This window comes from Marmota marmota, unplaced genomic scaffold, assembly GCF_001458135.2.
Source record: "Marmota marmota marmota unplaced genomic scaffold, marMar, whole genome shotgun sequence".
Classification (NCBI taxonomy): domain Eukaryota; kingdom Metazoa; phylum Chordata; class Mammalia; order Rodentia; family Sciuridae; genus Marmota; species Marmota marmota.
In genome coordinates, this window is record NW_025999949.1 from 37,277,381 (window position 1) to 37,287,694 (window position 10,314).

The following is a 10,314-nucleotide window of genomic DNA, read 5'->3' on the forward strand; positions in this document are numbered from 1 at the left end:
ACCCGCCGGGAGCAGTGTGCCCTTCGCTGCGGGCCTCGTGACTGCTCAGTAGATTCCACGGTCCTGCTCCTTTCGCGCGGACCGTTCCAATCGCCCGTTTTGCGAATGGCCCGGCATCTTCGCACGACTGCGCCGCAGCCTTCACTGTGCCACAGCACCGCCCTACCTGGGGTGCTGGTGACCGGCCTTGGCGCAGCTCGAGGGCCCGGGCAGGAGCTCACAGGGGGCTCGCATCCTATCAGAGTACAAGGCTTTAAAAGCAACCGGTCCACCAACCGGTAAATAAACTGCACCCTGCCCTCCTACCTGACGTCTTATTGTGAAAGTGTGTTTCCTAACGACAAAACCCTCAAATATCCATAAAGGGATGAGGTTTTCATGTTGATACCAATGGCGATGAAAATCAGGACCGAGTTCTGCTTCCTCAGATGTTGAAGTTTGAAATCAGAGAATCCTCGAGGCAAGCATAGAAAGCTAGTTTTATTTGAATAATAATAGACTTCTCCCGTGAAGGAGAAGGGGGCTATGGACATTTTAGGCTTTCTTTGTTCTCCTGCCCTCTTCCCCCTTATCTCTGTCCTTCCTGGTTATGTGATGAGAAGCAGATGCCAGGCAAAGGGCCCTACGGAGTAATCCAGGCAGGTCGCAGCCCAGGAGGCATTAATTAACACACATATAACTCCTTGCAGCGAGGGACAAGTTACCTTAGCCACAGGTTGGAGCAGGGGTAGGTTACCTTGCTAAGGGCTCTGGAGGCATTAACATTTCAATCCTCCACGGGTGCCTTCAACTTCCCAGACCCAAAGACTCCATCTTTACACCCGGAATCCCATACCTATCTACACTGACTGCCTGTCTTTAATTCTTGCTTCAGTACAACTGAAGGCCCACAGAGCATCAGCAATGGTAGAGTTTTCTTTGCAGTGCACATGTCAGGGTGCTCTGGTGAGAGTTTGGCAGTGCTGGTTAATACAGATGTCAATTGAGGCCCTCACAAGCCTTCAAGCAAGCACACTGGCTGGGGAGTGGGGACTCCAGGGACAGCTGTCAGCCTTGTACACGGAAGTGGAGGACTTGTCCTCTGGGAAAATGAAGCAGTCTCTAAAAAAGCCTCCTACATAATTGGAAGAAAATAAAGACATCATGATTTGTCTCCATTCCAGAAAATTTTAGCGTTTTACTCTATATTTCAGTAAAATTACTAATTGTTATTATAATGAAAAGTCACATAATTTGTATTCTGAACAAGACAATAATTAGTTTTTTATTGTTGCTTTTTCTTTCTGGTACTGGGGATTGAACCTAGGGGTGCTCTACTACTGACCTACATCCTTAGCCTTTTTTATTTATCGTTTTGAGACAGTGTTAGAAATACTAGGGTGCTTCAAGGAATCAAAGGCATGCTCCAAAGTAGCTCAGGAAGGCAAAGAGAAAACCTTACTTCTGCAGAGTGTGCTGTAAGCAAGCACACTGGGTGGGGGGAGCTTCTCATTTTGTTCCTAATAGAGCACTGCCCCTTGCTCTGATAGGAGGAGGACAGGAGGAGCTGGAGTTACAATCTATGCATTTGCTAATTTTAAATTTGGGGAGGGCAAGGGGAAGGGCTGTAGTTACAATAGCTAGGATTGGGTCATACATCCCAATGAAGGCTAAATACTATATTCTGAAAATGGACCACTGGACTTTCTATTTCTTAAAACAGGTTCTCCCTAGGTTGCCCAGGTTGGACTGAAACGTGCAATCCTCCTGCCTCAGCCTCCTAAATTGCTGGGATTACATGCATGCACCTCTGTGCCAAGCTAGACAGTCTTTCTTAACTCATTGTACTTCTTTTTTCTTTATTTTAAAAATTTGGTTCTGTTTGTAGAATTTTGCTCTATCAAGGCAGTAGCATTTGAAAGTGTCAATAAAATCCAAAAAAAGTACTTCAATTTCGAAATGAGCTGTTGATTTATGTATATCATATCCCCAGATTGAAACAGATCATATATGATAATTTTTCAGGATTGCAGAAGCTATACTAAACATTTCAATTCCAATTAAAATCACCACCTCCGGGCTGGGATTGTGGCTCAGCGTTAAGAGCACTTGCCTAGCATGGGTGGGACCCAGGTTTGATCCTCAGCACCACATAAAATAAAGGCATTGTGTTGTGTCCATCTACACCTAAAAAATAAATATTTATAAATAAAATCACCACGTCCATGGAGTGCTCTTCACCACCTGTCTGTTGGGCTGCTATAACAAATACCATAAACTGGCTGGCTTAAAGCAACAGAAATTTCTCACAGTTCTGGAGGTTGGCAAGTCCAAGAACAAGGTGCCAGTAGATTCGATGCCTGGGGAGGGCCCACTTCTGGGTTCATAGATACCACCTTCTCACTGTGTCCTCATATAGTGAAAGGGACTGTGAGGTCTCCTTCAACACACACACACTCTCTCTCTTCTTTCTTTTTAAATCCTTTAAAGACAGAGATTCCTATGTTGCCCAGACTGGTCTCAAATACTTAGTCTCCCAAATAGTTGGGGCCACAGGGCGACACCAGCCTGCCCAGTTTCTCAGACCTCTGTTATAGGGACACTACTCTCATTCATAAGGGCAGAGCCAAAGACCCCACCTCCCTCTGTCACCTTGGGGTTAGGAATTCTGTATAGAAATAAAGGACACAAACATTCAGACCAGGCACTATCTCTTATAGCAATATATGATCACTTTGATGCAGAAAAGGCAAACTGCAACACATTGTCAGGAGAACATTCAAGAAGCTAGAAAAAGAGGAAACCCCCTAACCTGATGAAAAGCCCTCACTGAATATTATCCCTAATGGTGGAAGACCAAAGCTTCCCCTTAAGATTGGGAATAAGGATCCCATTTTCCCTGAATCTATTCACACTGTTCTAGAAGTTCTAGCCAGAGAAACTTGGCAAGAAAAAGCATTCAAAATACTCCAAATTGGAAAGGAACAGGTAGAGCCATCTCTTCACAGTGATATAGGACATGTAGAAAATTCCAGGATACACAGAGATTGTCACAGCTAAACAACAAATTCATCACAGTGGCAGGGTACAAGATAATACACCAAAATCAATTTATTCCTATACTACAAGGAAAAATCTTAAAAAAAAAAGGAAATTAAGAAAACAATCAATTTACAATAGCATCAAAAGCAGTAACTTTAACCAAGGAGGTGCAATTTTTGTACACCGAAAACTATAAACACTGTTGAAAGAAATTTAAATGGAAAGCTATTCTGTGTCCATGGACTTCAGGACTTCACATTGCTCAGTGGAATGGCATGACGGGATGGACGTTTCTCCCAGATGCCTGGCACAAGGCTCCCAGATCCCTTAAAGTGTCCCTATGGCCAGGAGCATAGCTGGTTACTAAGGTCCCCTTTAGATCACACCTGAGTTTGTGCTAATGAGGCAACATAGGACAAGCTGAGGGCCATCGGATAGCCCAAGACGAGTGTGCTATTAGAAGTCTGTGACTTTCAGCACCACCCATGGACCTCCACGGAGCTGTTGGCATGGGACTGGAAGTGAAGCTGTATAAAAACTCTTCAAGAGGGCTGGGGTTGGGCTGGGTTGTGGCTCAGTGGTAAAGCACTTGGCTCACACATGTGAGGTACTGGTTTTTTGATCCTCAGCACCACAATAAATAAATAAAGATATGTGTCCATCTACAACTAAAAAATATTTTTAAAGGGGGTGGGGCTGGGGATGTGGCTCAAGTGGTAGTGCACTCGCCTGGCATGCATGAGGCATTGGGTTCAATCCTGAGCACCACATAAAAATAAAATTGTCAGAACCCGCTGACAATCTGTAATTCCTGGTACAGCAGAGATGCTTAAGAAATACACATGCACACACACGCATTCAGTAGAAAATGAGCACCGTCTTTACTTTTTTCTCTCCTTCTTTTATACAGCATTGTTAATTAAAACCAGGGAAAAGAAAAAACATCCTTTCAGCAGCTTAATCCTTACAAGCATGGATAAACCTTCTCAGGAAAACTTTGTTTATGGTCACAGTGCTCCATATTTCTTATCAATTAACTTGTGATTAGTTATTCCCAGGCAAACACACACACACACACACACACACACACACACATATATATATATATATATATAAATTTCACACTCGGCAGAACATTCTTTTATCTTCTTAAGACAGCAACAAGGACACAGTTCAAAGAGTTCATACTTTCTCTCTTTTTTTTTAATATTTATTTTTTAGTTATCGGCGGACACACTTGAGCCACATCCCTAGCCCAAGTTCATACTTTCTCACAGAACTCCTTGTTTTGCTAAGCACAGCAAAACTTAACTGTTTGTGTGCGTGAGCACACAGTTCCCCCTTAAATAACAATGACGGCGATTGCGCCTGTCTTAGGTTGTGAACCATACTGCAACATTCTTACCCGTCATGGAGGACTTCCATTGATGGAAAATGAAAGCCTCTGTCTTAGGTTGATATGTGCAGTGATTCATCTTACCCGTCACTGGCAACAATCATCCAAACTGTCAGGGGGCGTATGAAGTCACCACAGGAGGACGAGGTAAGAGACAAGTGATCATACAACGACCATTGACACAAACAAGTATAGACATGCCAAGTATCAAAATCACACATATCATTAATTCTTTTAACCAGGAAATATTAGGAAGCCAAGATGTTAACCATGACAATAAGTCTTCATTCCCTTCATATTGTCTGACATTACCAATCATTTCTTTCAAATGATGAATTTCTGTGTCAATAGGAGCACTGTTATCTGTCAGATTAAAGCAGCACATATTTTTACTTGAATACATTTTTGTGGTGTAACAATAGTAAATAATCTATAGCAGCTCTATTATCCAAATCTCCTTGTCGTAAAACCTGCTGTTCTTCATTCAACAGCCTAGAGCAGTAGATGTACGATTAATGTTCTTTGCCATTACACATGCCAATTTCATACTGTCTTATAAGCTCATGCTGCCAACCCAGGGATCCCCACAGGGAAAAAGTCAATGCATCAAACTCTGCTTTAGATATAAGTTTATATTGTCCTCACAGTCCGATGTTAGTGTAGCCATTCTTCATAAGCGACGAGAAGGAGTTCAGGAAGCAAATCACCAATGGAGGGAAGGAAAACTGTGAGACGACTAAGCCAGCAACGTGTTCCATGAGTCATATTTGCCGGTATGTAGTTGAATGTATAAGTTCCACAGGGAAAAAACCAGCCTCTTGGAAGTGGCACATGTCCATAACTTGAAGGAACCGCAAAGGAATTATTACATGCAAAGGAAGGTCCCATAGATCTACATTTAGTTGCACAATTGTGAAGCTCAGCGCAGGTGTCATTATCTGTCACAATAACAGTAGTGGTTGTAACTTGAACTGCATTGCGGGGTAGGCGATAAGAAGGGGTGCCCCAATTAGAATAATCAGCATAAGTAATAGTTTTATCAAAATTGGAGAAAAAGGTCATATTTTTTATTTCTTCTGCTGGATGACAGTCAGGTAGTAAACAGGAACCCAATACTGCTCCCAGATGGACATCTTGTTTTAGGCAGATATTATCAGTCCCTGCCCATTGAGCCAATCTCAGCCATACATTGGTGTGATTGAAAGAGGCAACTTCCATAGCTCTGAAAAGGAGAAAAAAGGTTAGGGACAGCGTCTATAAAATATAAAACAAACCAAAGAGATAAGAGCATTCATGATGTCGTTTTAGAAGAGTCAAACGTATCCAACGAGAAGGAATGCATCGAGGTCCAGGGTCATTTTGCGGAAAAACACAGGCAGCTCCTTTTCCCCACATTAATACAAGATCAGGACCCATCCATTGTCCTGTTAAAACATCTTTCCACCTTACAAGTGGATGGGCTGTTTGTCCCTTAGCATGCCATAAGCGATCTGCAGCTGTCAGTTTTGTAGCTGGGTCTAAGTTAAAAAATTTAAAATATATAATACATGTGCTAGACGAGAGCGGGGACTGCCGTAAAATAAAGATATTTAAAAAATAAAAAAGGAGGGCTGGTATTGTGGCTCGGTGGTGAAGCGCTTGTCTAGCATGTGTGAGCACTGGGTTCAATTCTCAGCACTGCATATAAACAAATAAATAAAATAAAGGTCCATCAGCTATACACACACACACACACTCTTCAATAAGGAAACACGTGATCTTCTACATTGCTGAACACATCGAGGTGCTTGGGAGGGTGGATCCCTGGAGAGGGCATGGAACGACTTGCACCCCCAGCCCCACCCCCATCCTGTCCTATGCATCTCTTCAATTCAGTTGTTCTTGAGTTGTATCCTTTACAATGAACTGGTAAATGTCAGTAAAATGCCTTCCTGAAAGTGTTAGTCAGCTTCCCATTACTATAATAAATGCCTGAGACAGTCAATTTGAAAAGAGAAAAGGTCTGGTTTGCTTCACATTTTCAAGAGTCCAGTCCATGACCAGTTGATCTTCTTGCTTTTGGCCTGTGATGAAGCCGCAGGTCATGGAAAGAGCATGCAGAGGAACAACTGCTGGCATCATGGCAGCTAGGAAGCAAAGAGAGAAACAGGAAGTGGTAGGCATCCCAATATCCCCTTCAAGACATGCCCCGATGGCCTCCCTTCCTTTCACCAGGACCCACCTCCCAATAGGGCCAGACACTGGGGACCCACCCACCCTTTAAGACCTGGGCCTTTGAAGACACTGATCCCAGCCATGAGCACCGCATTCTGAGAGCCATTCCAGTACAGTGCCCATGTTGTAGAAGGGGTCACGGGGTCCCCAAGGGCTGCAGTTGCACGCTGTGAGACTGACCCCTTGGCCTGTGGGGTTGCACTAGCACCGGTGGTGTCGGAAGGGACTGGCATCATTGGACACACAGCTGGTATCCACTGAGCAGTGGGTGGTGTGGGGACAAATCCCACACGTTTGGTGTCAGAAGTGTTGTGAGGGCTGGCGTTGTGACTCAGTGGCAGAGCGATTGCCTCGCACATGTGAGGCACTGGGTTCTATCCTCTGGACCACATAAAAATATATAAACAAAATAAAGATATTGTGACAATCTGTAACTAAAAAAAATATGCCAATCAGGAGAAGGAAATAAGTAAAATTAAAAAATAACAACATTACTCATTAACAAGACTCATTAAAGGAATAGGAAAAAATGCATAGTAAAAATGTGGCAACACATCTAGTAAGTAGAGGAATAGTTTCCCAGACGGCAGTGCTACTCAGGGCACTATGGATTGAATACAACCCACACAAAATTCCAAAGGCCCTGGGGCTGGCGCTGAGGCTCATTGGTAGGGCATTCACTTAGCACAGGTGAGGCACTGGGTTGGATCCTCAGCACCACATAAAAATAAATAAACTCATGTGTCCATCTATAACTAAAATAAGAAAGTGAAAAATCACAACGGTCCTCTGTTGAACAATGAAAAAGCCAATGCTCAGGTCCTCTGGCCCACGGAACGCACAGACCACCTCGAAAAGAAACCACATTGGAGAACGCTCCTTTCCCGATCTCAAAACACACCACCAAGCTTCAGCCCTCAGAACAGTGCAGCACCGGCTCAGGACAGATGTGGGGACAAATGGCATGGAACCAAAGGTGCAGGAATAAGCTGAGTGATGACGACCTGTGTCCAGGACATGTGAAGGCCTCTTACGACCCCATGCAAAAACAAACAATGCAGATAAAAAAGGGGACTGAGAGACATTTCTCCAAAAATAGATAAATGACAAAGATGGTCCACCTCATTAGTCATCAGGGCACTATAGATAAGTCCCAACCACCATGAAACACCCCTGCATACCACTAGGTCAGCTTAATAGCAGCAAAGGAAGTCACAGATGTTGACATACAAAGAAGTTTGGACCCTGGTCCCGTATTTTCCTGGTGGGAATGTAAAACAGTGCAGCTGCTGTGGAAGACAGTTGGTTGCTCCTCAACAGGTGGGTACCCAGAACACCTTCCCGAGTGTGTACCTGGACAATGAGGCTTGTCCATGCAGAAGTGTCCACACAGCTGTTCTCAGCAGCATCATTCATCATTGTCAGAGGTGGAGACTACTGAGATGGACAAATGGAGGAGCACAATTTGGGGTTCAGCCCAAGGGCATTCCTCCAAAATCACAGGAGCAAAGCCCTGGCAGGTGCAGCAGCATGGGGGACGCAGAACACCACTCAAAGTGCTAACGTCTTCTACCCCAGGCCGCGGAATGTGTGACTCCGCTTGACAAACCAGGGGGACAGGGAGTAGATGGGTGGCCACCAGGGCTGGGGGGCAGTGGGGGACAGGGAGCAACTGCCAGAGGGCACAGAGTCTCTGGCGTGACAGGTATCTGGAACCAGCGGTGGTGGTGGTCACAGAGCCTGATGAACCCACGCCCTGAGCCGTGGTGTCACATTTATGCCAGGATAATTTCACCTCCGGGAATAAAAGGGCAAACAAAGCCCAAGAGCAACGTCAGACAGGAGGGTGGACTGGAAGGAAGGGCAGGGTGTGTGCAGGTGGAATGCGGGTGGTGTGGGGAGGCGAGGGCGAGGCTTCCGGAGAGTGACACACCTGAGGGATATTGTATTCAATTTTATATAGAGTTCCCCGAGTGGGCACCCATTGCTTCTGCAATTAAGTCATTGGGGTGTGAGAACATGGCTGAACCCACCTGTACCAGGTTTCACCATACATAGTAGCACTTTGAGTGATAACGTGAGCTCTTCAGGACTGCAGAGAACTCAGCAGGGTCATCGGTCCACAGAGGCACAACCCTCCCTCTGCTCCTGGACACATGGTCAACTAACTTTGCCAACAAACTGACTTTCATGCCAACCCGGTATTTTTCCTGGTCTCTGGCTTGTGTTATACATCTTGCATTACAACAGTTGTCACATTACCGTGGAAATCTTCACACTCTGCAAACTTTATGGAACAACTGCAAAGAAAAGACTCTGAAGAGAAATGTGCACACTGAGTTTTCATCCACCCCTGACTCCAGCCAAAGGGCAGCATTTGTGAAAGGCAGTGTAATTGGCTAAAGATCCTGGTGCCTAAAACCAGCAGGGGCTGAGCCTGCCAAGAAGACACATTAGCATACAGTTCCAACAAATTAGCATCAGAAAATAAAAAATTTGACCCAGCCAGGCATGCACCATACTTGCAGTCCCAGCTAGTCGGGAGGCTGAGGCAGGAGGATCACAAGTTTGAGGCCAGCCTTGGCAACTTAGACCCTGTCTCAAAATATATTCTTTTTGTCTGGCATATTCGAGGCCCTGGGTTCCATCCCTAGTACTTTACTGAAACAAGTAAATAACAAAACACACACACACACACATAAACAAACAAAAAAGCATCCTGGACTAAATGATGATTCGCATTGTAACTTGTGGACCCTCTTTCCACAACAGAGATCTGCCAAGTGCTTGCCCACTGTGGGCAGCCCCTTTTGAGAGTCGTGGCCATTTAGAAAACAACTATGTTGCAAATAAAAAGAAATCTGTCTTTTAGAACTAAATTCTAGTCAGTCATGGTGGCGCCCGCCTGTAACCCTGAGGCACAGGAGGCTGAGGCAGGAGGATGGCAAGTTCAAAGCCAGCCTCAGCAATGGTGAGGTGCTACGCAACTCAGTGAGGGGGGGGACGTGGCAGGGATGTGGCTCAGTGGTTGAGTGCCCCTAGTTCAATCCCCAGTACCCAAGAACAAACAAACAAACAATCAAAATCCCAAAACTAAATTCTAGGTGCTTTTGAAATGCCTAAGGCTTGTGGAAGGAAGGGCCGCAGAGACATCAAGTCAAACTGCAGCACGATGCTCCTCAGGAGGACCAGAAAACACGCCTGGTTTCAGGTCTCAGTCTTTGAACTGCAGGGCTGTGGCCTGAGGAAGTGCTCTACTGCTGAGCCCTCGAGCCACACCCCAGCCCTTTCCCTTTGGCTCTTCCTGTGTGCCAGAGGTACCCAGGCTGACCTTGAAACTAGGGTCAAGCCATCCTCCTCCCTCTCCTCCAAGGAACTGGGACCCCCCCCCAGGTCTTTAGGGGTATTTTACAAGTAAGGATCCACTCTTCCTTTGTGTAGGTCTATCCATATTGTCTGTGTCTCCCTGGGTCAGCCCATGTCCCTTTGATCTAAGCTGATTCACAGAATTAGATGAGGGACTTGGTTTTCTTTTGAGAGGAGGGCTCACTGTTGCCCGAGCTGAGCTTGTGCTCCTGGGCTCCAACAGTCCTCCTACCTCACCTTCCCAGTAGCTGGGACGACGGGTGACAACCACTTCAGAACTGAAATGCCCATGTTGACCCTGGGGCTGGCATTCTGCA